Source organism: Pyrus communis, chromosome 17 (assembly GCF_041283825.1).
Source record: "Pyrus communis isolate YQ-2024b chromosome 17, ASM4128382v1, whole genome shotgun sequence".
In the NCBI taxonomy this organism is placed as follows: Eukaryota; Viridiplantae; Streptophyta; class Magnoliopsida; order Rosales; family Rosaceae; genus Pyrus; species Pyrus communis.
Genome location: NC_142581.1, coordinates 6675491 through 6691716, shown reverse-complemented (window position 1 = coordinate 6691716; position 16226 = coordinate 6675491). Strand labels below are relative to the sequence as shown.

Genomic DNA, 16226 nt, shown 5'->3' with positions numbered 1-16226 from the left:
TGTAAATGGGGAATCAAACTCACATAATAATGTTGTTCCTCCTATGGGGGGAACCTATTTGTTCCACACTTATAATTAATGTATCTTTATCGTACAAAAATCATAATCGGAACTGCACATTTTCTTTATTATCAACTAAAGATTATATCCACACAAAAAAAAAACATTTAATTTAGAGGTCTTTTAGCCCTTCATATGCCTCAAACAAATGAATGGTTCATCATGAGGTGCTAATTTTTACCAAAGCCTTTGATTGGTTTAACACACATGAATAGCTGACCTCCAAAGTAAATGAAATTTTGCAGATATGATCTTTAGATGATGATAAAGAGAATGAACGGTTCCGGTTTTGATGTTCATACGACGAAGATATATTAATTATAAGTGGGGGAACAAGTAGGTTCCTCTGTGGAGGGAACACAAATCATTATCCATACCACTATGGAAGTAGAACTTCCACAATGCTCTGGTGGTTTGATTCATATAAACAGAAATCAAAACCCTTGATGAGTTTGATTCCTATGATAATATTATTGCTACAATAGTGACAATAAAGCTGAATTGTACTATTAACTGTGGAACCTACTTAATTTTTCGTTTTTCCTATTTTATGATTAGTTATTCTCCACCGTGGAAGGCCTAAGTCTAATGTAAGAGTTTATGTTAATCCAATAATTTAAGTACCTCATGCAATTTCTTGCAACAGATCATAAGTAAGATAGTCAGGACTGGTAGCTTGCGGGGATTGTGGGAGAATAATAGTGGCCTGAGGGAATGGAGGTAACGCATGAATGTTCACTATGGCACATTGTGATAAGTGCATGGGGTTATTAGGGAACATAAAGATTGCATGAGCAAAAGATTGGTGGCATTGATATACTTGTCCGTGTAACTCATGCACAATGTGAGGCAGTTTCCACACCACCCCGTTTCTAGCGATTGAATCCAATTTCCTTACAAACCTTGTGTGCCCTTTTCTTAATTCTCTGGCAATTTCTCCTACCAACCATTCAAATATGTTTCTTTATCTAACTAATTCTTTAACTTTTTCCTAAACTAAAAAATATGTCCATAAGTACGTATGTCAGTTTTGTGTATCCAAATAATTTTATTGAAACTAATTAATTAGTATGAACGCTTTTAAATTCTTAACAACTAAGCAATTCTAGAGACTTCAATTTCAACGAACAACCATGTCTTAATTACATCCTTTTCATGAAGCATTGATGCCTTAACATAGATTTACTTCAACCGAATATTATTACTTGACTTGGATTACTAATCTTCCCACATTAGAGTTGGTGAAGAGAGGTCCTAAGCTCTCCAAGAAATTTTCAGTTCCATGGAATGTTTTGAGCTTAGAATAACCAATCTTGCCTTCCTTTAGGTGGCTCCTTCACAAAATCCCCCCAACGATGCAAGTATGAACTCACAATTCCACCATTGCATATTCACCTCCTTTTCGATTAAATTCATCAAATTCCTCACCCCCTCTATCAACCTGCACAAAATAGATGAGCTTTGCATTTGAGAAACGGACGAACATATGCACATGTCTAGATATATAAATTTCCAATAACATGTCTTTTTATGCATGTGATATTGGGTCATATTGCTTACAAATAATTAAATATATGTGCATGACAGTTATACGTATGAAGAAGACAAAGGGCAGTAATGGTATTAAATAACCTTACTGTAGCCTGATATCATGCCACAAAGAGGGATCTTTGCATGCTTGTTGACATGGTTGAGAGCAGCCTCAAGCATTCCACCACCAACATTGTCAAGGTACACATAAATTCCGTTGGGGAAATACCTGTAAAATTTTGAGTCTTCATGTTCATATATATGTTTCTCAAAATCTTAATGCTAATTTGTTAAACAATGATTACTTGGTTAAAGTTGCATCAAAATCTGTCTCGGCGTGGTAGTTAAAAGCGTCATCATATCCAAAATCCTCCTTGATTAGCCTCACCTAGAAACCACAGAAATTTATAAACCATCGAAACAAACAAAAATTGATCTATATAAGTTAATTAGAGAAATATGTATATCTTTGTTTTAACAAACACTATAATGTTCTATTATTTAATAATTCAACTTTTTAATATTTTATTATTCCATAATTCAAATTTTTAACACCAATTATTCTACAGCTTTCTAGAACCATTTTTTTTTTTTTTTTCGTCAAGTTATTTTTCTACTTCCCTTCTCCCTTTTCTTGTTTTTCTCGTCAAGTTCTCTTTCCTCTTCCCTTCTCCCATTTCTTTGTTTTTTCGGTCAAGTTCTCTCTAACCACTTCTATTCCTTCTCTCGTGTTTTTTTTGTCTGTCAGACTCTCCCTCTGTCATTTGTTACTTAACCAATTTTAAATCTCATCGGCCATCATCCCATATCTAATTGGGTTTGTTGTTGTTGTTACAATTGACATCAATGACTCTGTTGTCCCAGATCTAATGGGCATGGTCCTTGAATATACTAGCCGAAGCTCGTCCAAATCTCCACAAAATTCATCACTCTGTCGTCGACATATCCATAGTCCACGACCTAGTCAGCGTGTGGAATAAGAACAGTGCAACCTATGGAGGAAGAACATTGAAATAAGATTTGTTTATGTATAGTTAGCCTTCAACAGTGTCAAAGTAGTGAGACATATAGCGAGCAAAGATGATGGAAGTGGTGCAGCAAGTGAAGAGCAATATAGGAAGATTGTGGGAAGTTTGTTATAGCTCACTGCTACAAGGTCGGATGTGATGTATGCAGCTAGTTTACTAGCTAGATATATGCATTTCCCTACAAACAAGCATTATGGGATAGCCAAGAGAGTTCTCAGATATGTCAAAAGGACACTGGATTATGGATTGAAGTATGAAAAAGGAAAGGATGCAATGCTAATTGGATATTGTGACAGTGACTGGAAGACTCCATTGATGATAGTAAAAGCACATTCGGCTATGCATTCTCATTTGGAAGCGGAGCCTTCTCATGGGCATCTGTTAAGCAGAATTGTGTTGCGCACTCAACTGCAGAGGCAGAGTATATCAGTGCATTAGAAGCTACAACTCAGGCTATCTAGCTCAGATTTGTTTTGGAGGATTTTGGGGAATTACAAACTGAAGCAACTCCTTTGGAATGTGACAATACATCTGCAATCTCAATAACCAAGAATCCAGTGTTTCATCAGCGGACATAACACATTGACAGAAGGTATCACTTCATTAAAGATACCTTGCAGCAAGGAATTAGTGATCTAATCACTACAAAAAAAAAGGGCTTTGGATACAAAATTAAGGGCACAAATATTTATTTTGTGGGTATTGAACAAATTTTACACACAAAAAATTTTATTTGTTTCCTTTTCTATAAGGGCACCAACTAATGTGCTCATTCTCTACAAAGTAGGCACAAATAATTTTCTCTCTCAACTTTTTCAAAACAATGGATTCAAATATATTTATTTGTGTCTATATATTACTTCAAAAGACACAATTAATTTTTTTTATTATTTTTTTCTAAGACTTATGACTCACACCTTACTTTCTCTCCCTCTCTTTAACCCACCAACACCCTTAAACCAATCCACACCCCATTTTCTCTCTCTCTCTCTCCTTCCCTTAACCCACTCACCACACACTCTCTCTCCCCCCCCCCTAACCCACCCACCACACACTCTCTCTCACCCGATTCACCTCCTCCGCCCAAATCCAAATCAAGCTCTCCGTCTTCCTCTATCCTCCCACATCAGTGGGATCACCCAAATTCGTCGCCTGAATTGTGACTCCACCGACACCAATCCTCAATCCTCAGTCTTCACTTCGTGAATTCGTCCCCTGAATCGTGATTCCACCCACAGTCCACACCACCTTGCCCGAATCGAGCTCTCAATCTTAGTCCTCACTCCTCCTCACTCCACAAGGTAAGAATATCATGCAATAAACTCAACCAAAGTTCATGGATGTTGTTTTATTTTGAATTCGGTTAGTGATTTTGAATATGGGTTCTAAATCAGGGCTTTTGAAAACAGTCTTTGAATTAGGGATTTTGGATTAGGGTCTCTCTATACCTCTCTCTCTCTCTCTCTCTCTCTCTCTCTCTCTCTCACTCTTCTCATATCTGGGTTTTTCCTTTATTTTTTTTTTCTTTGAAAAACACCAACACCACCCATGCATCATATTTGAGTTCGTGTTTTTTCGTTTCGAGTTTATATCTTATGAGATCTGACATATATATTTTGTATCTCGCCTCATTGCTTATGGATTTGAGTTTTGAAATTATTTTACATTTTTTTTTCATACTTGCCCGTTGCATGCAATTTTGGATATGAATATGATGGATTTTTGGTTAATTCATACTGTGAAGTTTCTTGGTGACTGGTTTGGTCGACCCGATCCAACTCATATTGGAGCAGTTTAGAGCCTTGTTCACTCTGTCTCCGCAACCTCAAAGGCCCTGCCCTTGTCACACCCCCATTGTCGGTTCGTATTCTGTATTTGTATGGAAGAATTTCATATCTATTTTGGATCTTCAATTTTTGGAAAAGCGTAAGTCTTTTTATTGATTTATTAGGAGTTGTCTTGATTCCACCCCTCCCCCATTAATTATTTATTCGTTTTCGACTTTTCTTTTATGGTGTGGTAGCATTGAAAGAAGAGGATTTAGTAATTGGATCTAGGTAGAGATGAAATCAGAAGTGAAATACAAAAAAATGTATTCAGATGTGAAGTTCTTAAGGTGCTAATGTTTAATCATGTTAGTACAAGTTTCATCATGGAAAATGCAATATCGTTATACTGTCTATGCTAAGTTAAACAAATATTTACTAGGTATGTGATTAAAATAAGCAACTCACTTTGACCATAAATAATATACATACTTATATATTTCTGTGATTCAGGTGAGTCAGGTGACCATGAGCTGAATGTATTATCTCCAACCCAAAAATTGCTTTTACAACCCGAAGTGAGGAATTTGAATCTTTGAGATGGCAGATCTTTGTAGGTGTAATTTTGGACTGATTGTGTTTTGAATTCGACTATATTTGTGTTGGCTTCTGATGAATATTGTAGTCTATGTTAGCTGAGTGAGTCTTTTCTCACTGACATCAAGCTAGAGATTATGTCGGTCTTCAACATTATTTGGCCATGGTCGCTGTTAATAGTATTAATTCCATTTGGTCAATTTCTATGGTTTGTTACAAAATGTACCCTGGTCTTTGTGTTTGAATACTAGAATCAAAATGAAGATGATAATATTTCTGCACCAAATCTGAACCTTGAGCAATTAGCCATGTAATCTTATGTAGAGTGTGATGAGTCTGAACAATGTAGTAATGCACAGTCAGTTGTTATGGAGGGTGGACTTATTTTTAATACTTGTGAACTTATTTTTAATACTTGTGAACTTATTTTTGATGAGGAATATTTGTATACTTTCCGCATCCATTGTTGGTTGTTCTGGAGGGTGGAGTTGTTATATAAGAATCATCTTAAAGGAAGTGGTGGAAAGACCCTTGAAGCAAATAAGAGTCCTCCCACAAAGGTATTCCCTTCTTACTTTCTTTATCCCTTCATTTTCTTTGCTCTTTTAAAGTGTGTGGTTTTTCTTTATCTTTGCATTTGTTATTCATGACTTCTGTGAGAGTCCATATACTGCATGTCATCTGATTAATTCGTTTATGGAGCAGCAAAGATTTGATGAGGTGCAAGGCCTGCTGGGAAGATGCATCTGTCCAAAAATGTTTGCTTTCAAGTTCTTTATTTTTTATTTATTTTTTATTTTTTTTTATTTTTGTATTAGAGAGAAAATATGTAACACTACAATATATGTTTGTGAGATTTATGAAGTGAAAGTTGGTTTCATGGTTGTAGGCTTTCTTCATTTCGTGAAAATTTAAATTTTTGCATTTCGTCAATTTAGATTCAATTTTTCAAATTTTGATTTTTTTTTATTAATTAATTCATGTTGGCACAATTACAATATAAGTGCCAACATGGCTGGAAAAGCTGATCTGAAAAGTTGTCAGAATGGGGCACAAATGGGCTATTATTTGTGCTGGCCTCTCTAGCACAAACACCCCTATTGTGCCCTTTTAGAAATGGTGACGCCCATAGAGGGCACAGACATAAAGATAGTAGCTGCACTGTTGCTATTGGTCTATGAGCACAATTGTTAGTGCTTTTTGGCCTCAAAGGGCACATATAATTTATTGTGTGCAGTGCTCATTTTTCTTGTAGTGAATCTATTGTCCAACCAAAGAGCAAGTAGCATACATCTTTACCAAAGCTTTACCAAGGGAAAGGTTCAACTGTCTCTAAGATAAGCTTGGAGTCATATCAGCTCATAGCTTAAAGGGGAGAGTGTTAGTGTATAAGCATTGAGCTAATCTGAGTTTAGTAAAATAAGCCTTGTGTTTAGTTGTGTATGCACTTTGGTTATTTTCACCAAGTGTAGGGCTCATATTGTAATTATGTCTAAGTGATGTGTAAAGATCCTAGAACTTAGCTAGATGTGTGGCTGGGATCATTTCCTGATGTAATGGTGAGAATCCAGTTGCATAACAAACCATTATGCATTGCTGTGTGTGTGAGTGCGTGAATACAGAAGAGAAAGAACATTCTCTGCGATTTTGCATAGAGTGAAGCACTCATATCCATCTTCATTCTTTATGTGATTTTCTCTTCTTCCTTTACAAATTAGCACACACTAAATCAAACTTCATCACCTCTTAGAGCTTAGGTTTTGTGATTTTTTCATTAAAATAGCCAAACAACATCATCTACCGAGGCTATTAGAGATGCTCTAAGGGAGATGCTATTGGAATTTTTGTATAACAATTAGGTGTAAATTTATAAGGAAAATGATATTTTTACAGTGTCAATAACACCTCCCATGTATAAACTCATAATAATATTGCATTGAATAGATATTTCAAAGTTTAGCATTCACACACTAAAACATAGTACTTCCAAGAATGAAACCGTAATAGAAATACTTCTTGTGAAAGAAATGTACAGTCACAATTTTGTTGCAGTCTCAGCTGATAATTTGTCATTTGCGTAATTTGTTAGGTTGGGCGATATAGGAATACACCATCAGATTTTCCGGATTTTCTAATTCATACCTTGTCCAACCGTTGATTCTTAACTGGCGTACATTATACATATCATCTTGGTTTGTCAATTTTACTATACCAAGAATAGCAATTAATTTTCCACTTTTAGTAAAGTTATGCTATTTAGGTACACAAAATTGACACACTTGTTGGTACGAATATCGCATTTAGAATGAAAAAAAATAACAAACATGAAATTGAACACAAATAACCAAGATAAATAACACCACGAATTAACGTGGTTTGGTTATACATGCTTATGTCCATGCACTACTACAATATTAGCTTTAGGTGGCGGATGATGGTGGCGGATATTAGAAAAATCCTATCGGATAAATTATATCCGACACATCATTTAATTAGTGGTGGATATTAGAAAAATCCTGTCGGTTATATCCTTAAAGTCCTGGCAGATATTTAGTGGTGGATATTAGAAAAATTCTGTCGGTTATATCCGTCATAAAGTCCTGGCGGATATTTAGTGGTGGATTATGGCTTAATGGTGGCAGTTATAACCAACAGAAATTGACTATTTTATTATTTTACTTTCTGGCGGTTATTATTTTAGTATTTTGATGGTTATAACCGATAGAAATGAAAAGTTTATTATTTTAAAATGTTATATTGATTAAAAATAAATAAATAAACACATATTTTAATTTTTTTTTTCACTCATGATCCTAAAGTCTAATGAACCCAATTCCCATGAGCCATAAATTTTCTGAGAGAATAATAACAACAGACTACAATATGAAGCTCTATTATTTTTGTAATAAGGATTATGCTCCCTCATAGGCAAGTAACAAGATACAAAGAAATTCAAACAATTTTTTTTCAATGCGTCACAAAGCACATTGTCTGGCACATAAACACACATGAACATCTTGTGTACTCTATCATGTTTGATTTTATTATTTTAAAATGTTATAATGATTATAAATAAATAAATAAACACATGTTTTAAATATTTTTTTTTCACTCAAGGCTCAGTTGGATATAACCGACAAAAACAAAGCAAAATTTTGGACGGCCGCCAGAATAATCTCTGAATGTTTTTTTCTTTTTTGTGATTTTTTACACATGCTATCTCGGAGTATATACAAACATATTTTGGATCGTTGAAACTAGTTTCGTAGAATGCATATCCTATCAAATTGATAGATTGATAGATTTAACAAACACTTAAGAGTTAATGTTATACTTCTATTAAATATAAAATAAGAATTATCCACTAGTGTAAATATTTTAAATTGAAGATCGAATTCATTCATCGCATTCTTATAGGATTGAGGAGTGTAGTTGCAAAAAATCATCAAAATCTAAGCTAAAATAACCGTTAAATTGTGATTTTTCGTTTATAACCATTGAAAACTTTTGTTCTGTTACCTAATCTCTAAATGTTTGTTTTTTGTGATTTTTTAAGTATGCGATCTTGGAGTGTGTACAAACAAGTTTGACGGTTGGATCGTTGAAAAATATTTTGTAGAATTCGTATCGCATCAAAACGGTAGATTAAACCAACACATAGAGTTAATGTTATATTTCCCCATCAAGTTTAAAATAAGATTTTGTAGTATCCACTAGTCTAAATATTTTAAATTGAAGATCGAATTCATTCAATGCATTCTTATAGGGTTGAGGAGTGTAGCTGTAAAAAATCATCAAAATCAGAGCTAAATTAGCCGTTAAATTGTGATTTTTCATTTATAACCGTTGAGAACTTTTGTTCCGTTACGTAATCTCTGAATGTTTGTTTTTTACGATTTTTTAAGTATGCAATCTCAGAGTGTATACAAATAAGTTTGACGGTTGGATCGTTGAAAAAAGTTTCATAGAATGCATATTGCGTCAAAACGGTAGAGTAAACAAACACTTAGAGTTAATATTACGCTTCTATTAAGTATATAATAAGATTTTGTGATATCTACTAGTGTAAATATTTTAAATTAAAGATCAACTTTATTCATTACATTCTTATAAGGTCGAGGAGTGTAGCTGTAAAAAATCATCAAAATTGGAGCTAAAATAACCGTTAAATTGTGATTTTTCATTTATAACCATCGAAAAGTTTTGTTCTGTTATGTAATCTCTAAATGTTTGTTTTTTATGATTTTTTAAGTATGCAATCTCGGAGTATGTATAAATAAGTTTGACGGTTGGATCGTTGAAAAAAGTTTCGTAGAATACATATTGCGTCAAAATGGTAGATTAAACAAACACTTGGAGTTAATATTACACTTTTATTAAGTATAAAATAAGATTTTGTGATATCTACTAGTGTAAATATTTTAAATTAAAGATCAAATTTATTCATTACATTCTTATAAGGTCGAGAAGTGTAGTTGTAAAAAATCATCAAAATCAAAGCTAAAATAACTGTTAAATTGGAATTTTTCGTTTATAACCGTCGAAAACTTTTGTTCCGTTATGTAATCTCTGGATGTTTGTTTTTTATGGTTTTTTACGTATGCAATCTCGGAGTGTGTACAAATAAGTTTAACTATTGGATTGTTGAAAAAAATTTCATAGAATGCATATTGCGTCAAAACCGCAGATTAAACAAACACTTAGAGTTAATATTATACTTCGTTAAATTTATGGTATCCACTAGTGTAAATATTTTAAATAGGAGCTAAAATAACCGTTAAATTGTGATTTTTCATTTATAACCATAAGAAACTTTTGTTCCGTTACTAATCTTTGAATATATATATTTTTTGAGATCTTGTATTATCTACAAACAAGTTTGACGATTAAATCATGGAAACTAGTTTCGTAGAATGCATATCTCTGTTAAATTTGCCTAAATTTTGAAGTGGGAAAAGTAATTTGTGCTAAATTTTTATTTATGTTATTCAAGTATTGGTTAGACAATATTTAGTTTGTGTGATGGCATTTTCATTGTAGAATTATCTATTTGTTTCTTCAGCGCATATTTTACATGAGTTATTATCTATTAAATCAAACAATTAGTTATTTAATTTTTAAAAATGTATTCTATTTAAATACATATTATTTATTTATTTATTGAACCAAACAATTATTATTTTATTTTTTAAAATCGTAACAAAATTTTGGGGGACAATTTAAAATTTTAGGAGGGAATTTAAAATTTTAGGAGGGAGTTTAAAATTTTGGGGAGGCCACTTTGTTTATGTCAGTTATAACCGACAGCAATGAAAATTTTTTGTCGTTTTTTATTTTAAAAAATGTTTCTGTCGGTTTTAACCGACAGGAATGGAATTTTTTCAAAATAAAACCTATGAAGTAGCAGAAAAAAAAAAAGAAATGGAAGCTGAGCCATCCAGAAGAAGACTAAGAGCCCTAAACCGTCTCTCCGATTGCACCAACACCATTTCCTCCACCACTGCCCTAGCCACTGCCGCCTCTTCGCAGTCCTCATCCTCCTACACCATCAAGCTCAAACGCTAGAATCCCAAGCTCGCCTCCGTCACCGATAACCTCTTCTTCGCTTGAGACCCTAAGTCCTCGGTAGTTCCGCCTCCGATACCCTCTACTCATCCTCGCCCTCATCTTGTGTCGTCCTCCGCTTCTGGTAATTTCTCTGCTCCGTTTTCGATTTCTCCGTTTCTCGCCTTGGGTTCGAGTGTGATTTTTGCTTTATTCTGGTTTTAATTTCAATTTGGGAATCTAGGGTTTCTGGATTTTTCTAAAAGAACATGAGGTCGCTTGAAATTTGTCTGTTTCGATCCTTAATCATTCCTTAAATCTATTGATATTAGTTGAAATATGTTGCTCTGTGTTTGCATTTGAGTGTGTATTTTGAATGCTTTGTTTGAATACTTGAATTGAACTTGATGCTATGCTTCAATAGTGGGAACTTAACAAAGTACTGTTCAATTTCATCAGATGGTCAGTTCATGGTGGTCGCGGAACCTGCAGATTTTGTGCATATTTATATAGCACAAAGGTAGATTACAAAGTGCGGCGAGAGATTTATTTTGTGCATATATATTTATCAATGAGTCCCGATGACAAGTCTCTGTATATAGGAATCTGGGACCGAACCATCTGGAGAGAAAAACCTGCAAGATGAGGAAGAAAACTTAACTCTTGGTTTCGCCTGTTTTAGGGTTGATTTTTGTTTCTGTTTTCCTTTGTTTTTGTCCGTTGTATGAAAGGTTTTGTTTCCTAGTGGAAGATGTGGGTTTTCTCTTTTGTTTTTCTCGGATGGATTGTTGTGTTTTGTGTTTGGGAAGAAGGTTGGTGGAGATGGGCGTTCAAGCATGTTTTTCTGGTTGTTTATTAGCTGCAGATTTTGATTTCAAGTAGCAGGGGAAAGGAATGCTCAACAAGAAGAAGGGTGAATGCTCTCTTGTCCTTTTTATTTTTTTATTACTAATATATTTGCTGTCGGATTTATCCGACAGAGAATGCTTTACTTATTCATTATTAATATTTCCTGTCGGTTATATCCGACACAATTTTTGTCGGTTATATGTATTTTATGTCAGTTTTATCCGACAGAAAATGCTCTTATTTATTCATTATTAATATATTTTCTGTTGGTTATATCCGACACAAGTTCTGTCGGTTTTAGAGTATTTTTTGTCGGAAAATTCATTTCTTGACGCTGGCAAATCTGTCGCTTATTATATCCGCCACTGCATCCATTTTCTGTCGGATTTTGCATAATATTCGATAGTAATATATGTTTCTTGTCGGTTTTTGGACTGCCAGCAATAGATAATTTTGTAGTAGTGATGGGGCAACTACAACAATCTATTACTATATCAATAATGAGTACAACGAAGAATCTTGTCAAGTCTCTAGGATTCAGACTTGACGAAAACATGAAAGAACAAGAACAAGAAATACACTCTTATCTCTTTTCTTTTTCCTTGCACACACTTTGCCGTTCTCTTACTCTAACTCCTTGAGTGGTATAGAACTTATTGTTTTGCTCCAATTCAAAACTAGTGCAATAGTCCCTTTATATAGCATAATAGAGGTCTTCTTCACTAAGGAATACCAATCCTAATTAGAATCTAGTTATGAATCATACTCCAATTGAGAAACCAACTACATTTAGAAAAACAACTTAAATTGGGTAAACAACTCCAATTGGAAAAACCGCTCCAATTGAAAATAACTCCAATTGGGTTGGGATAACCACTACAATTGGAAAATCAACTTAATCCTCTAAAACTATAATTATTAATAGACTTAGGAAAATTCGTCATGGGCTGGAAAAAACTAATTCTTTGATACAATTGGTCTCATATACAATAATAAAGGTTGTGAAAATGTGAAGATAAAATTTCACATCAGTGTAACCAAACCTTGCAAGAGCATACAAGAAGTTGAGCCACTCTCCATCCCGATTGTTTATGGTGAAACCTCAACTTCCTCCGTGGTATCAGAGCTAGGTTGGCCCACATGTGAAGTCCAACTCCACGTCACCCAATTCGTGTTGTTCACGTGTTTGGTTTGAAAATTCTCTACACATAAGAAGGTACATGTAAGAATGTGAGGACAAAATCTCACAACGGTGAAGGACCAAACCTTTGCACATTATTTTAAATACTACTGCAACTAAGTAATTAAATATATGTTAATTTTATTTAATTATTTTTGGTTCTATAGTTACTCAAAGGGCACTTCAAATAATTGACCTCATTCATATTCTAAAATTCCAAACGAAGGTGCTGCACTCATATATATGACCTCGATCCTTTGGTATAATGAAAACATATATAGCGATGTCTTAAACTTTTGAAATTTCTGTACGGTCTTAAAACAAAATCTTAGTAGCCGTTGCTCTTTAAGTAGATTTTGTGGAAAAATTACAAAAAAAAATTATTTTTGTTTTATTCATTAGGGTTTTATTTAGATTGCGTTATTTGAGTAGTAGAAGAGAATTTTAAATTTGTACGGTTAATCTTTATTTTCAACTTGATGTCAAACTAGAATTCGATTCTTAGTTGAACTCTATCATACGAAGAAGTTAAATTTTTTCTTGCACCCACAAACAATGAACCTGAAAATGAACATTCACGTTGATTGGTAGACGGTGATAAATATGTAGGTGTCTCATGGGGGAAGGTATATATCGATCGCCGGTGGGTTGGGTGTAGGCCGATCGCCATTGTGTTGAGTTTGGATAATTGTCAACCAAAAAAAATTGAAGATGGTGCTTGGTTTTGACAAACATTGGCCCCTTATGGTTGGATCTAAGAGGAATATCTACCGTTATACTAAAAGAAAAGAAAAGAAAAAATTGTTTTCCCTGTGCTCGGTATGCATGAGCATAATTTGGAATTAGATCAAAGCCACATGTCATGCTCATTGTTTGATATCCATGCTCCAACTTAAAAGTAGAGGGGTTGGATTACCTTCTAGATTACTAGTATTAGTTTTACGGTAAAAAAAAAAAAAAAAAAGAGCTATCTAAACCACTTTCCTTCTGCCCAGCTCCCTGAAAACAACGTTTTACTTGCTTGTGTTAAGCATATAGTTAGCGTTCCTTCAACTTTCTTAAAATCATACATAGACGATAAACCACATCTTTGACGGCGATTGGTGCAGAAGAAAGTTCCAATTGGGATGAAATATCAAATTGATGATGATTGGTACTCATCTGATCCGGTGCTTCCAATGACCCTATAGCCTCTGAGCTTGGCTAACTGCCCTGCGTACATTCCAACAGCCCCAGCTGCAGCCGAAATTTACACATTGGAACCTGGTTTTGGGTCTGCTAGCGCACCTCAATTCCCAACAATGCTGCAAACCCAGGCACCCCAACGCATCATTAATCAATCACAACAATATTCATGTCATGTTAGAATTAATCTTATTGCTACTTAATTGATTAGTTGTAAGTAAATAAGGACTAAGTGATTACCGCACTCCGACATATTAAGGCAAGAAAATTACCTAGCTAATATATTCAGGCAAAGGAATACCATCACTTCTGTCGATCTTTCTTGTTAAGAACTGGTATGGTACCACACAATATTCAGCAAGTGGTGCGAATGGACGGAGCACTATGCCAGCTTCGACATAGTTACTATCTTTTGACCCAAATGACCTCGTCAAGGTTGAACTGGGGAGTGCATAGCCCATCTTCCCAGCCATTGATTCTGCTGCGTTCATATGGCTCGACGGAGATGAATAGGGTGATGAAATTAAAATAAAAGAAGAAATAAATGAGGAAAAAACGCTAGAAGGAGGGTTCGAACCTCCGACCTTGTGGTTAACAGCCACACGCTCTAACCAACTGAGCTATTCCAGCTGTTCGGTTAGATGTGTGCTCAAACCTTATTACACTCTTAAGCCCCAAGGAACTCAAACCTTACTAAATCCTTAAGCCCCAATGAAAGCTGCTACAATGAGTTATTGTTGGCGTAGAGGTGTCAAATGGGCGACCCGGCACGAGCACGGCACAAGTATGGTCCATTTGAATAAGGCATGACATAGCCTACACCTATTTAAATAAGGGAATCTTAATGAAGCATTTTTGGTATTGTTTAATTTTAACGAAAAGGACATTTTTACCTTGAAAAGTCACTCATGGATTCACTTACACCTTTATTTTATCATTTTCATTAAAACTACAATTTTTTAGGACTTTTCGTTAATTTTCTTTTTAAATAAAGCATAATACAACACGATTTGTAAGAAGTGGATGGAACGGTCCTAAGATTTAGACCCTATTGACTAACCGGACCATGATCCGTGACCATGACCCATACGGAAAATCTTACGGACCATGGCTCATATAAAAATTCTCATTTATTCATTATTTCTTAATTACAAACATATATTTTAAAGTTAGTAAGACTTAATATTAGTGTTATTTAGCTTAATAACATGTTCAATTAAGGTTTTTTATAAACTTTTTTTTTTTTTTTTACAAACGATAGGATAATCTATAATAAGGGAAGACAGATTTGAACACGAGACCTCATGTTCTAGGACGAAGACTCCTAATCAATTGAACTACAAGTCACTTACTATTTTTTTTTTTTAACTTTTAATATAATTAAAGTTTGTTTTGCAAAGTTGCTCTTTTAGTGACTCGACCCAGCACGGCCCAAGTGTTAATTAGCCATGGTCGCGGGTTGGGTTGGGCTTAATGTTTCATTAAGTAGGTTGACCCAAACACAATTTGTTAATTAAGTGGGTTGGTCCAAACGCAACCCAAGCTCATATGGGCTGCCTTTAAATGAGTCAGGGCAGCCCATTTGACACCTAGCGTAATCTCAATTAACCTGTATATATTTAATTTACCATTAGTGTCACCACAATTAATATTAAGATACGATGCGTTGAATTAATAATAACTAGCATATGCCCCACACTTTGTGTGTGAAAATAATTTTTATTTTCAGTTTAAAATGGGAAGGAGAAAGAGAGAAAAAAGGAATGTGGATTAGAGAGGTAAGTTTTCTTTTTTATATTTTCTTTTTCAAAATTATAGGATGTTAGGATCACCCTTGAATGAGGGCTAGAAAAATAACTGTAAAAGTTAGTTTGTATGAATTTACTTTACTGCCCATGATTTTGTTTTGTGGTAGAAAATCAAATTATTTTTTTACTTTTTTTTTATTGACAAAGAGGATTTTATTAATATAATTTTGATACGTATAGGAAGAAGAATTGGAAATATGGATTAACCAGTCAACTTTTCTATATAAAAGGTATGAAAATATTGAGAGAGAAATTTCATATATTACGTGTATTCCAATTAATTCTCCTTTAGTCTAAAACCCCCATTTCCAATGCCCATAAGTCCACACATCTGCTCTTTGCCATCCACACACATCAAAGGTACTTTTCTCACTCTATTTTTCTGTATGTGTTTGTGTTTGTGTTTGTGGGATAATGTTGGGTTTGCTTAATTTACAGTTTTTTAGTGCATGAACCATTCCTTATTTTAGTACGAGAGGTTTGCGAATTTGTCATCTCGCCTATTGGTTAACTCTTATTCTAGGAAAATTCGCCTTATTATCGATGTATATAATCGTCTATTTAATTATGTAATGTGAAAATTAGACATATATACATACACAAATTGGGACACTCAAGAATCTCTCCATGTTCTGGGCCACATGGACAATGAAACCCTATGATCTTATCTTCATGATTT

General features: G+C 34.2%; 1 non-coding gene and 1 pseudogene across 1 annotated transcript; both read right to left on the bottom strand.

Moving 5' to 3' along the window:
• Positions 1-1261: 1261 nt before the first annotated feature.
• On the bottom strand, positions 1262-14820 carry LOC148689332 ((+)-pulegone reductase-like; annotated as a pseudogene).
• On the bottom strand, positions 14296-14369 carry TRNAN-GUU (transfer RNA asparagine (anticodon GUU)). The gene has a single exon. It is a non-coding gene; the product is annotated as a tRNA-Asn (tRNA).
• Positions 14821-16226: the final 1406 nt, after the last annotated feature.